General features: G+C 38.1%; 1 protein-coding gene across 1 annotated transcript in view; it reads right to left on the bottom strand.

The window, feature by feature from the left end:
• Nucleotides 1-9629, bottom strand: part of LOC111623806 (sulfotransferase 1C4-like) — a 13851-nt gene extending 4222 nt beyond the window's left edge. The window contains exon 1 of the mRNA XM_023366507.1: nt 9461-9629. The gene's annotated coding sequence lies outside the window, so the exon portion shown is untranslated. The remainder of the gene's footprint in view (nt 1-9460) is intronic.
• Between the last annotated feature and the right edge of the window lie 3942 nt (nt 9630-13571).

The following is a 13571-nucleotide window of genomic DNA, read 5'->3' as shown; positions in this document are numbered from 1 at the left end:
TAACTCCGCTATTACTTCGCTTATTCAGAGAGCGCTCCTCATTCCATCCTCCCAGACATTAATTGATGAAGAATTACAAACTATCAAAAGAGCAATGCACAATGCCGGATATTCTAACTCCAAATATCGATATCTCTATAACCTGGTCATAAACAAATTATTTCCAAAATCTTTCCTCTGCAACAAAGAAAGCCTAAAGATAATAAACCCTCTAATACCGTACCTGAGCACCATCTCACTAAAAATAACACGCACATTCAGGAAGCATGGTTTTATATTATTATAGAAGTTTATTTTTTATTTCATCTTTAGAAATAAAATAGTATTTTTTTTCGTAATCATTAAAACTCCCAATGAAACGCTTTATTTTACTTTCATCTTATAATGTAGGAGAACATATAAACGTGTCTGTATGGGTGAGATTGGCCCTACACTTTTAGTTACTTACTAGAAAATAAATTAAATTATTCAAATTTATGATATTCCTGTATGAGATTTTTTATTCATATAAAATTCTATTTTACTATCTCATCCCGGGAAAAGAAATTATTTTTCCCGTAATCCCGCTGGAGGCAAATTTCCCGGGAAATGAGAAACCCTACTGGTACTTATTTGTAGATCTCATTGCTACGTACGACTTCTATTGTTCGTGGCTTTTCGTTTAGGGCCATATTCGTTTTAGTGACAATTTCGGTGACGGTAAACCGAGATTTGAGTGTATTTAAAATTTTTTCTTCTTACCAATTACGGTAATTAACATGTAATGGAATCTTAATCGCTATTACGTGATCGAGATTATTCGTCTTAGCTGATATTTTAATATATGCAGGATGTCCCAAAAGTTTTCGTACAAAGGCGAAATGTAACTTTATTCGCAAAACATTAAAATGTCAGCATTAAGATTTGTGTCAGTGGATTGACGGGGTAAGGCGATGGAACATCTGCCGACGGGGTTACTTCTAGCGGGACTTGCTATGTGGAAACTGAATTCTGATTAGGTGTTGGACGCGCGAAGAAACCCCAGAACACTGCGTGTTGACCAGTCCTTTGGTCCGGCACGAATCAACCACCGACTACCAGCGTTCGATGGTTTTATTTATTCGGTCACCGGTGGGCTTGATCGGCGTCGAGGTACGGAGACTTTTGGGACCCCCTGTACAATTTAATTTAAATAAACTCGTATTTAACGCTCGTATATTGTTTAAATTCTTTTATTAATACAGTAATTGATCTAGCCTTATCTAAGTTCAAATATCTCATTTCATATTCTAAAATTGGATGCAAAATTAAATATCGCTTCGGTTAACTAACCGATAAACGTAATCGAAATTATTCTAAAATAAATAATTACAGTATTGAATATTATTTTTTAAAATAAATTTATCTTCGTTAAATTTCTGTAATAGAGTTAATTAAACATTTTTACTCGTTGTAATGCTCTAATTCTTTCGCCTTATAATTAAGAGCGTTCTATTGTTACGTTAATAAGAAATTTGAAAAAAATATATATAATATTCAAATAAATCTCTAAATTTTTTAATAAATTTATACATTTTTAAGTAAATAATTATTCTGTTAAATCACGTTGTACTGTACGTGTAAATTAGAATCTAGATTTGGTACGATCGAGTTTTATCGGCCCACCGCTGGCCGAGTGGATAAAACCGCCCAACACCCATCGTAGGGCCGGTCGAATGAAATTTTCCGGGTTTCATCGCGTTAGTAAGGGTCAAAAGGGGCCCTCTCTAATCCCGGGTCCCGTACGAGATGTCGAAGGCCCTGCCTGGAATTGTATTATGGTGGTTATCTCTCCTCTACAAGAGACGATACTAGCTCGCCACCAGCTCGCCGCGCCGTCTCCTCGTAACCAAGGATTCGGAAAGCCAAGATATAAATATATAATACAACACCACGCGTATACACCTATATATGTATAGGCCTATACTATTTTCAATGAACCTACGGTGCATCAGATTAATGAACAATTATTGCTCGTTGGATTATAATTGAATGTACCGTATTCGATCATACACCACACAAAGCGATACGGAGATAAAAGAAATCGGAGAAGAATGTATACGGTATTTCAATTTTTATTGCTATCAAAACACAAGTAAGTACGAGCAAATCGCTCTTATCTGTTAAAAATAACCAACAGATAAGAAGTAGGACGAGGTTTACTCAGCATAATGATGTGGCAAAGAATCGCATTTTATAATATAACGCGGTATATTAAAAACAAATTTGGAANCTTCAAAAACCATACTTATAATTACACTAGCGAAAAATCCAATTAGGAACATTTAAATTAATAGTTACCAGTACTTTTCGCACAAAAAATGTGGGTGTAGTTATGATTCCTTGTTTACAATTCACTAAAATGTAATTGGGGTTCCATAATACCACCTTCTTTTCTACGCTTTGATTTAAAACAAATTTGATAGTTAAATGTTTGGGAAGTAAGAAATTTGAATCTTCTAAAGTCGTATTTTTTTATTCAACAAAATCGTATACTCTACGTTATTTAATTTTTTTATTTTTAATCCTATTTGAAAATAAAAATTCCAATATTTCGGAGTTAAAAGTACACCTCGATTAATTTTATTTTCGCTACAGTTTATACAAATATCAAAATGAACACCGTACTTAAAAAGTGGGAGTGTAAACCTAACGTGTATGTATATAACCCGTACAGGATATTTGTAAGAAGTAAAATTTTGTAAATATTATTACATTTTTGTAATTAGTTTTATAGAGGGCGAGATAGATACCAAAATAATAGCGTACTAAGCGCACAATATACAATATATGTATATAAATTTAAAAACAGATGTGAAATTCGAAAATAAAATGAAAAGAAAAAGTAAATAATATAAACCAAACAGATAAAAAGATAATGGGAGTAGTTGGCCGGTGAAAAGCCGAAACAGAAATGAACAAAAGGTGACGCCTGTTTTCCAGAAGACTCCGTAAGAACGATTCTAGGAACGAAGGAAAAGACTTTGACTTATAACGTTTCCGCGGAAGATATTTCTAATCTACTTTCGAGGAAGACAGAAAGCGGTAGACGATTTGAGGCCCTACTCGCGATTTTGTTATAATGCCCTCTATGTAAAAATGTTCATTATGTATTAAAAAGACAACAAAATCCTCGAATAATAACAAGTTTTTTCTTTGTAATATACATTTTTTGAACGTTCACTAAATTTTTCCGGGCACATTATCTTTTTGCTACGTAATTTTTGAGGCCTGTCGAGACCGCGAGGGCACGGTCGCACTAGGCCAGCGTCTATTGAGTAATCTTCCACTGCAAGAAAATGGGTTCGCATTTTCTTACGTTTACTTTGGATGTAATCTCCGTTTTTCTCTTTTAATCTATATAGGCCTACTGCGTGAAAATATATATCGGAATATTCGCGCTTTTTTTAAAATACCAAAATCTTTTATCTGACATTCGTTATGTAAGTTTTTTCATTACATTTGTAAAATTTGATTACGGATATTCGGTAATAGTTTATGTCTTCCAAAGTTTAGATATCGCGAAGCCAAAGTTTCGCGATATCTAAACCTTTCTCCAAAATCTCACAAAATGTAATTTATATGTCGCGAGAACAAAAGTGGTATATACGTGACCAGAAATTATAATCAGTATACAATTTGACAGACTGTAGACCTCGACCTCGTATTTACGACTCTAAGTAAATGCCTCTGCTCTGCCAAATGGCACTACAGAGTACGAAGAGACTGTACTTTAAATCGTAGGTCTGATCAGCCACCCAGCAATGGCTGAGGTATCTGGACTTTAAAGGTCGAACCCGAGTTAAGTGGTTCTGGCTCTAGCTTTGGCTCTGGCGATGCAACCCAACGGGGACCAACCTTCCTCGCTTTCCTCGCTCTCCAGTTTAACTCTCTTACAATGTCATACAGTTTTGCGCGCAGCCTGTATACTAAACTTAGAGTACTCTACCAATGAGAGGCCAACGCTTATAAACGATCAACTTGGTCCTCTCCCCTAGAAAAGCGGGCCCTGCCCGGTGCGTCCACTTAGCTTATGGGTCGAAGAGACTAATTATTATTCCCGTCAATTCCTTTAGCTTCAATAGGTTTCCTTTACTTGCTGCAACCGTTCCGAGTACTTGTTCGGAAGGCTTAGAACAGTCGACCCAATCAGCCCCTTGGCGGAAGTCCTCGCTTAGAGGACAGTCGAGTACATAGTGCCTCGCGTCACCGCCAGGGCACCCACGGAAGCGGCTACCATCTCCCCGTCCGAACTTGGACTTGAAGTAGGGAAACCTCCCGTGTCCGATCAGTGTTTGCATCGTATGCCAATCACGACTCGCTGGAGTTCATCCAACTTCAGGCACGAAGGCGTAGGTTGACCTACCTACTATACTTTGAGTCCAGCGCTCTTGCCAGTATGCCATAGATCTTTGAAGCAGAGTACTTTTTATGTAAGAAGTCGAGGGTTCGATCGTCCTCGTTACAAAAGGGTCCCTGGCCGCCTCCTTGGCCAGTTGGTCGGCACACTCGTTGCCCGGGATCCCGATGTGTCCTCGGACCCACCTCGTGTCAACGTGTCGTGCGTGCCTCGCCCTCAGTACTATACCCCTTATCTCCTGTACCAACTTATACTTATTATACCCGTCGCTCAGGGCCTGAAGCGACGACTGGCTATCAGAGTAAACCGTGACCGGCTCTGGCCCGGGTGTTTTTTTTAACTCTCTCTGCCCTGTGAGCACTAAGAGGGCCTCTTTTTGCGAGCCCATTATGGGTTCGGCCAGACCCACAATGGGACTGCCGGGTGGTGAGAGACGGGGCCGACATATCCGAACAGACAACTCCCGAAAAATTCCTGGGGATTTTTCGACCCGTTCGGATTCGAACCGTGGCCCGGGTGTTGTTGGATCTATTTGGAGGCTCCCTCCAGGGCCACCAGTTCCGCTCGGAACACGAACGCCTCCTCGTTCTGTCTGACCACTGACTGTACCCTTGAACTCCGTCAGAAAAGACGCAGTACGCAGCACCTACTAAGCTGCTGTCTTTAGAGCCATCGGTGTATTTTTCAAAACCGCTGTTTGTCGGTTCACCGACATCCCAATCTATTCCTATCCCATATGCAGGATGGACTCTCAGTATGTCTGACTGACTGACATCTAAGTTTGATGACTCACATACCATCTGATTACGGTGCTTCGCCTCTAAACCTTGCACTGTTGTCATGTAGAAGGCTGCCTCTTGGTTGACAACCAGAGGCAACGGTATCAGCCCGGCCAACACCAGGGCCGCTTACGTAGACAGTTCTACACGCTTTCGTTACCCGCAGGGAGGCGGGCCTCTGAATCGTTAGCCGCTTGTTTGAAGTTGGCGGATTCCTTCCACCAGATAACACAGGCATAGCAGATAACGCGTTCCAAGCTCTTCTTGTAGATGGCCCGGATCGCTTCATCGCTAAGACCATAGTCCTGTCGATAGCACCGCTATTGTGAGGTTTGTTCTTTCTCGAACACTTCTCAGATGGGACGTCCCGCATAGTGTCTGGTCGATGACAACACCGAGGTATTTTAACTCGTTTACCCTTCGAATAGGTTTGTCCCGGATTCGGTATATTGGTAGGCGCGCCAACACTTCTGTCCGGGCCACCGTCAGGGCCTCCGATTTCTCAGGACTGAAGGACAGCTTATGCAGCTCTTCCCAGCGAACGAGTTGCTCTATTGCTTCGTCGCCGCGAATCTCCATTTCGCGTGTACTTACGCCTACAATTACTAGCAACAAATCGTCTGCTTAGACCTGCGGCTGAACATTGTCTGGGTGGACAAGTCTCAGCGCCGTGTCTGCAAGAACATTCCAAAGGAGGGGCCCTACGCATGACCCCTGGGGACAACCCCTCTGCAGTTTCCTGACAAACCTGGCACTTGGGTCTGGTATTCTACTTTGCAGGCGCTCAGGAAACTCTCGACAAGCGAAAAGAGGTGGTCGGCAGGTTTGCCTTCCTCAATTCTCCCACTATGGATAGCCACCAGACATTGTCGAATGCCTCCGCAACATCCATCGAAACGAGCGAAGTGCGGTTGCCCCGCTGGCGGTTCTGGTAAACCAGGTTGACCACTCGATGTAGTGCTACGCGGGTCGGCACACCGGGCTGGAACCCATATTGCTGTGGGTGTAAAAGCCCTCGCCGCTTCAAGTGGTAATAAATTCTGACAGAATCCTGTCTTCTGTCTAAAACTTTTAGGACTGGCAATAGGCTTATTGGTCTTTACGATTTCGGTTCGTCCTTCGGGCGCCTACTCCTATGAATTAATTAACGCGCCCGCTTTCATTGCACTGGAAAGTGACCCAGGAGTAGACACTTCTGATATAAGACACGGATCAGATCTGGTTATGCCTGCTGCAGAACTTATACCATTTCGGCTGTGATCCCATCAACTCTTTAGTTTGCCGATGGTATGGGCTACCTCAGAGTTTGTCACCGGCACGGGCATCGCAGCCTCAAGAACGGGCAGTTTCGCGCCTTTTCGAAGCCACCTCTGTTCTTCGGTGTCATCGGACTGCTCGTCACACGGAAAGTGCGATTGGAGCAGTACCTGTATCGACTCCTCCTGTGTGGAGGTTTTGGTGCCGTCGGGTCTTTTGACGGGTCCTAAGACTGCTCTACGCTTTAGCTTCTCCATCACCAACTTGTAGGGGAGACAGAACGGGTTTTCGTCACTTACTTTTTGACAGAAACCGAGCCACTAGGTCATTTTGGCACTGTTTAACTTGTATTTGTACTCATTACTCAGCATTAAAACTGCAGTATCCTGCAGCCACGTCCTTCGTCCCTCTAATCGTGTGTAAGAAGAGGATTAAACGCAAGCTAAGTTCCCTTATTTACCGACCGTAGTCGGTTCTTGCCCGAACTCTTTCGAGTTTCCGTGTGTAACAGCTGGCACTCGTGGTAGACTGGCCCGTACCCAGCCGCAGGCCATACTTTTTATTAGCCTTCGTGCAGTTAACCCTGTCGCTTTAGAGTGCTGGCAGTAGGAAAAAAACATGGTCAAACTGTTCTGGTAAACCACATTGAACACGAAGACTCGGTCAGCCTGAGAGTGCGTGTCGATTGGATCTATCTGATAGCGACTGTTCATTTCTGAGTGAAGAAGTTTGGAAACTAAACTCGTTTTTCCTTTGTTTCTTACTTTTCTTTTGTGGCACGTTTTACACTTAATAAAAATATTCATCATTTCAGTCGTTACGTTGAAATAGTTTTTTGACGTTTCCATTTTTTATTCTATATCAACATCCCTGTCTTGTAGCAACACGGGCGTTGGAGAACATCGAATAATTCCTTATCTGGCAAACAGCATTTTACAGGTTCAACTTTTTAATTTCACCGATGTCGACAACATCAAATCTTTCAGTTTTAGATGTTAAAAAGATATCTTCTTCGACAATCTCCGTAAAAAGTTTATGATAATTATCTCTCGTCATTTACATTGTAATGGTTGTCTTTAGCTTTCCTTAAGTAATTTCTTCGCGAAGCACACTTTCTACCTTCTCCGCGGATTCTCGCCATATTGTATTATCTCGAATAAACATAACAGTAACCATCCCAAAAACTGGTTAATAACCTATAATCTCAACAAACTTCATCTTTTAACTCTTTTCGCTTTGTGGCCAATAAGAAAACATTTTAAAGCCCATTGTAGGTTTGGCTAAGACTACAACGAGAGTGGCCGAATGGTGAGAGAAGGATCCGGGTCAAACCACCCCCCAAAACTTCCGGCGGTCGCTTGCCGGGATTCGATCCCAGTAAGAACTGGTTTTGACTAGTCAAAAGTGTAAATGCTTCAACATTAGCTTTTATCGGTAATTACTAGGTTTTACTAACAGTAGAGCGAATCCTAGATTTAACTACGCTTAGTTAAAACAAGACTTAACGAAGGATCTTGGTTAGAACTGGCTTTGTAGTTTCGCCTAGTAAAATTGGATTTTGACCGTAACGCGTAACATAGGGTATTGCCTACTTTATAGTATATGTACAATATATATTTAAAGACATACAAATACATATAAACAGTATAGTCTATATAAAACTTATAAACGTCTGTCTTCAGAGCGGTGACGCGAAGACTTGGGTTTTTAAATTTAACTCCGACAAGTACTAAAAATTCATTTATATTGTACTGTCGTTCCAAGGGAAATTGTTGTCCTTTTTCTACGATATTGTAATCACTTATTACCATTATCATTACGTTAGCACTGTATATATATATACACATTCGTCGACAAAATAAGTTACGCGCCAAAACGAAGGCGATACAACAGAATGAAACTGTATTAGTGCTAACGTAATGATAATGGCAATAAGTGACTACGATATCGTAGAAAAAGGACAATAATTTCCCTTATGTGTATATATATATATACACACATAAAGGAAATCGTGATTAATAAGAAAAAAACCCAGAATCCTAGAATTAGAACTATTAGATCTTCATTTTTCACGAGTAGCCTCCGACCGGACGAATGTCCCGCCGAAAACATAGGGAAAAATGATAATAAGGTACGCGGAATCTTCCCGAAATATGCCAAGTACGTTGGATTATTACACGGTAATTATCGACAAATAATAAACTGAAATAGACTATAGATTATCGTTGGTCGATCTCAGATAGAACGGCGATTGCAATCTGGCAACTTTATAGAATATAAAAGATGTATTTACACGAATTTTTATACTATAAATTCCACCGCGCATCAAAAAGTTTCAAAAAATAAATATAAAACAAAGTAATGTTTGCGTCGAGAAACATGGAAAAGGTTTTTGTGAAAAAAGGAAAACAATCGAAAACATGGAACCGAAAAAATGGTTTTAAAGTTTGTATATTCACTAAAACTAAATACAATGAATTACTTATAGCGATAGAACTCGTATATTAAAATAGAAAATCCGCATTAAGCGCGCCAAAGCACGCGCAAAGAATCTAGATACATTCAGTTTTTATTACAGATACTCAAAAAAGAATATTAATATAATATTTAATTGACATACTTGAGAAATAATTCAAAATAATGCGGCCGCCTATTTATTAAGCGACACGTACAAAGAAACGTTCCCTTCGACTTCTATTTATATAAATCTTGCTTTTTATGAGGTATTTTATTAATCTTTCGCGTAATTGTTTTTATAATTTACTAAATTTAATTTTTAAAATGTCAAAAATATCACCGTATAAGAATATCGAACTGGAATATATAACACCTAAAATATTTCATTTCGCTATGTAAATAATAATAATAATAATAATAATAATAATAATAACGAGAAATTAAACGATTAAAAACCATTAAAATTATATTGTATATCTGGCAATTCTTCTTAAACGACTTTTCGCATTTATATTATACACCGTATATAATGTAAGGCTCGGCTTTAATATTTATATATTAGACGTAATATTAAATGAAAATAATTTACCCGTAACTTTCACGAAGATTTTTCAATATCCATCGGAAGTTTGCCGAAAATATATAAAGTTCACTTTTACGTTTTATTAGAAAATTATATTCCGAAATGCCGGCGCCACGTTAATCGAGTCTGTAAAAGCCGTTAGAGGTTTGAAATTCAATTTCGATAACAGCGAATTATCTTTAGATTTCGATCTTTGCCCCCGATTTATCGCCTATCGGATAATCGTTAAATTTTGAAACGTCGCATACTTTATTTACCTCCCGATGTAACCGATCCTCCAATTAGAAATTTCCGATAACGTTCATTTATAAGATTATTATGATCCGAAAAACGTCCTATAAACTAAATAGGCGTAAAGCGGTAAAAGTTTTGATGTTTGTAATAGTAATATTTCCTTTATTCCGAATATTCATATGGCGAAAGATCAGAAGCCGCGTCATTTCAATTTTCCAGCGTAGGATTGCATTGACCGGATAACCAATGCCACGCGATCGGCGGTAAACGATTCTATGGACGAAAAGGGCAATCGCTCGGACCCCATCGGCGGGAGGCTCCAAAAAACGTATTGAAAATTATTTTTAAAATATTTTCACGCGAAAACTAGAAATTCTCGAGAAAAACGCCAGTAACGAACTACCACGTCATTTCCTGTTATCTAGACGTATTGGTTAAAATTTCGCGGTAAGGAGAAGCCAGTGATTAAAAATACGATTTAAATGAATTTTAACTTATCGACCGTTCTATTCGGCGTATAAATTTAACTTAATTTAGTATTTAATGCTTGGTGTTAAATTCGCGCGCTACGCAATTTCTAATAGATGAAAAATTTGAACGAGAAACGACGTTACTCTTCTGTAATCGAAACTTCGCTACCACTTTAGATTTAATAACTTTTATATAAATTAATTCTGAAACTATATAAATATGGAATCTGCTTAAATCCTTCCGATTTTTCTCATCATTCTACGGTGTTTGTCTATTTTTCCGGTTGTGTTATATATAACGGAGGAAAAGTACGGCGGTCAAAAAACGACTCCCCGAGATTTTTACATTTTTGGACTCGAGATATGTCGAGAAATGTAATAATATTTGGCACGTTTTTCTGTACGTACGGATGTTAATGCGTGTGGGGGGGCAAGATTTTATTCGCCCTTTTCCAAGTTTAATAATTCCCGCGCTTTCGGTCGAAAATTTCTAAAATTTTGCGGGGAGACTGGCGTATTAGGGGAATTGACGCCGTTAAATTTTGGCCATTAAAGATCGAGACAGCGGGGAGACGGAGGGGTCGAACTTATTAACGATTTTACTCGTTATTAGAATTTACGATTTTTTACAGAACCCATCCCTACTCCGAAAATTAAGCTTTTCGCCATTTCGTAATAATTAAAAATATAAAAAGTTTTAAAATAAAATAACAGATGGCGCCACGGGCAATTTTGAATATTGCTGGGAAAGTTAAGCAATTCGTCGCTGTTTTCCCTCTTTTCTTCCTACGAGCGTTAAAACAGCCATGGCTGGTTCCGACAGACCTACAACGAAGCTCACAATATATCTAGGAAAATTCCTCGCTCGCCCGATTTGATCCCGCGCCTCCCGAGTAGTAGGCCGATACTTTAACCGTCGTCTAATTGGTTTATTTTTCTTCTACTTATTGTTTAAAGTACATAGATATGTTTCAAAAAGAAATAAAAACAGACAGGTCTTTATATCATTAATATCAATATTAGAATCGGTGTTTAAGTTGCGCTTAATCATCCTGGCGTGTTATGGGGAGACAGTAAATACGACACCGAGTTTTGAGATAAGATTAAAATTTGCATTCTGTAATATCCGAGTAAAATAAAACATTTTGCATTTATCATTTATAATATCGATTCTTTAAGCTATATCAGCCTAGCAATTGCATAATTTATCCAGCATTCGTTTTCTAAAGGATAATTATTTTATAAGAAAATCCTTTCCCCGTCTCTACATCTTTTGTTTTCAATAGAATTTTAGAAATAGAAAAAAATATAATAATTGATTTAACAATTTCTTTAAATTCTACGATTATAAATAAGGCGCGAACAATTTTCCGCTACACTAGCGAAACAAACTGTGCCTTATTTTGTTTGTATGGAAGGAAACCCACCGAGGAGGGAAATTTTGTAATTTCCTAAATGTATCTGAGTAAAATAAAGCTGTTGATTGTTTGCTGATTACGGGACTGCGGATGTGATAGTTCCTAGAAAATGACTGTGTATCGATACGCAGTTAAAGCGTAGTATAAATCATAGATTATAACCTACTCAAAAAAACATTTTTTATTTGTTAATATTGAGTTGTAATTTTTATAAACCGATTATATCCATCATACAATGTATATAAATTTAAAAAAAACACCGATAAAATAGAAAGTAACTTGGCTCTCGAGTCGTTAAAAGCGTTATTTCTGATATAATTAATAATAATTAAATCTTCATATCCCGAACATTCTTTGAACGTCGTCGTATCCCGAAACACATCCTTAATTATATCGTTTCGGCATTTCTGTTATTTTATATACATATAGGACTTCGGAAAATTGTATATTTAATTATATATTACTTATCTGGAACAAAGTCAATCATAAACCAACGATTTACACCACGTTGATCTACTTCCCTCTCTTTTCACTCTACGGGCACTAAGACAGCTTTTTTATTACTAAATCCGCGACGAGGCATCCGGGTGGCCAGGGGCAGGGCCTGGTATATTTGGACGGGCCACCTCCCGGAAAAATTTCCGCCATTTTTTGACCGTCCGGACAATCTTAGGTATCGGAGCGGTAGGACGACGCTTTAATCGCCTGGGTTATCCGGTCGATCCCCGCAACGAATATAGAAAAAGGTCCTCTTAGTGTGGAACGAGATGTTTTTGTTTTAATAAGCATATTATACGGAGTTTTGTTTACATCCCGTATTAAGCAATATACTGTAGTCCGATGTCGGACGGATAAAAACAAGGGGTATTATAAAAGTTATTCGTAAACTGTAAATAAAGAAAATATGTAATTCCGTTTAATTAATTCTTCTAAAATATTATAACTATTTACTATTTAATTAATTAAACCGTACAAAAATTATACGAAGCTCCCACACAGTCTTTCAAATTAATAAAAGAGCCATTTTATTATATTTTTCGATAATTTACGATGTATGATGTTTTTTTAAATCAACGTTTTTAACTTATTTTATGACGTAGTCTACTAATTAGCAAATAGCCAGGTCCGTAATGCTTTACGAAACCGCTACAAACAAGAAAAGGAAATTAAAGCCGCGCGTACAGAAACTCGGTAGTGTTTCGCAATCGACGTAAACACTGAATTATATCTTTATTTGGAAACGAGGAATGACGTCATTAGCTATATTTTGATCTTTAATTTCGTTTTAGAATAACAAAATAATCCCTAAACAACGGTCATTTTTTAATGTTCCCGTCACTGTCCGTTATTCGGGGATTTGACCGCGCCAAATAACATCTTTACACGAAGAGAAATGGTGAAATTATGGAGTAATATCGATAAAATCGTGTAAGGAAATTATGCAATTTCGTAATAAATTTCTGGTCGTGTATTTTGTACTCGGTTTGAAAATTAGAATACTTTTTCTATCTCATCAACACTCGGGTATTAGTAATTATATAATCGCGTCGTACAGAATTGAGACTGATTACGTCTTAATCTCACTACTTGGCAGTTTATCGGAATATTAAAAAAACCCAATTGTTTATACAGTAGAACCTCGATTATCCGGACTAATTGGGGATGAAGGTAGTCCGGATAAGGAAAAATCCGGATAATCGAAAAAATACTTTAATTTGTCTTTTAATGATAATACAACACGTTTTCTTTTCGATGACATATCGGTGATATTAAAAGTAAATGCTGTATTTAAATTGTGATCAAATTTTTAAGAAACAAACGTTCGTATTGAATTTGGACTACTACTAACCAACGCTAACAGACTACCTATTGTTTAAAAGGCCCTCTGGTGGCGCAAGAAGACGGATTTCATAAAATAAAAAGCAGTTGAAACTGCATTTTTAAGAATAAAAATTTGACAAACTATTTATCGTTTTATGACGAGTAAAATTTTTT

This window comes from Centruroides sculpturatus, unplaced genomic scaffold (assembly GCF_000671375.1).
Source record: "Centruroides sculpturatus isolate CEXI.00-Female unplaced genomic scaffold, Cexi_2.0 scaffold162, whole genome shotgun sequence".
In the NCBI taxonomy this organism is placed as follows: domain Eukaryota; kingdom Metazoa; phylum Arthropoda; class Arachnida; order Scorpiones; family Buthidae; genus Centruroides; species Centruroides sculpturatus.
The sequence above is the reverse complement of the archived record's forward strand: the minus strand, read 5'-3'. Positions and strand labels throughout refer to the sequence as shown.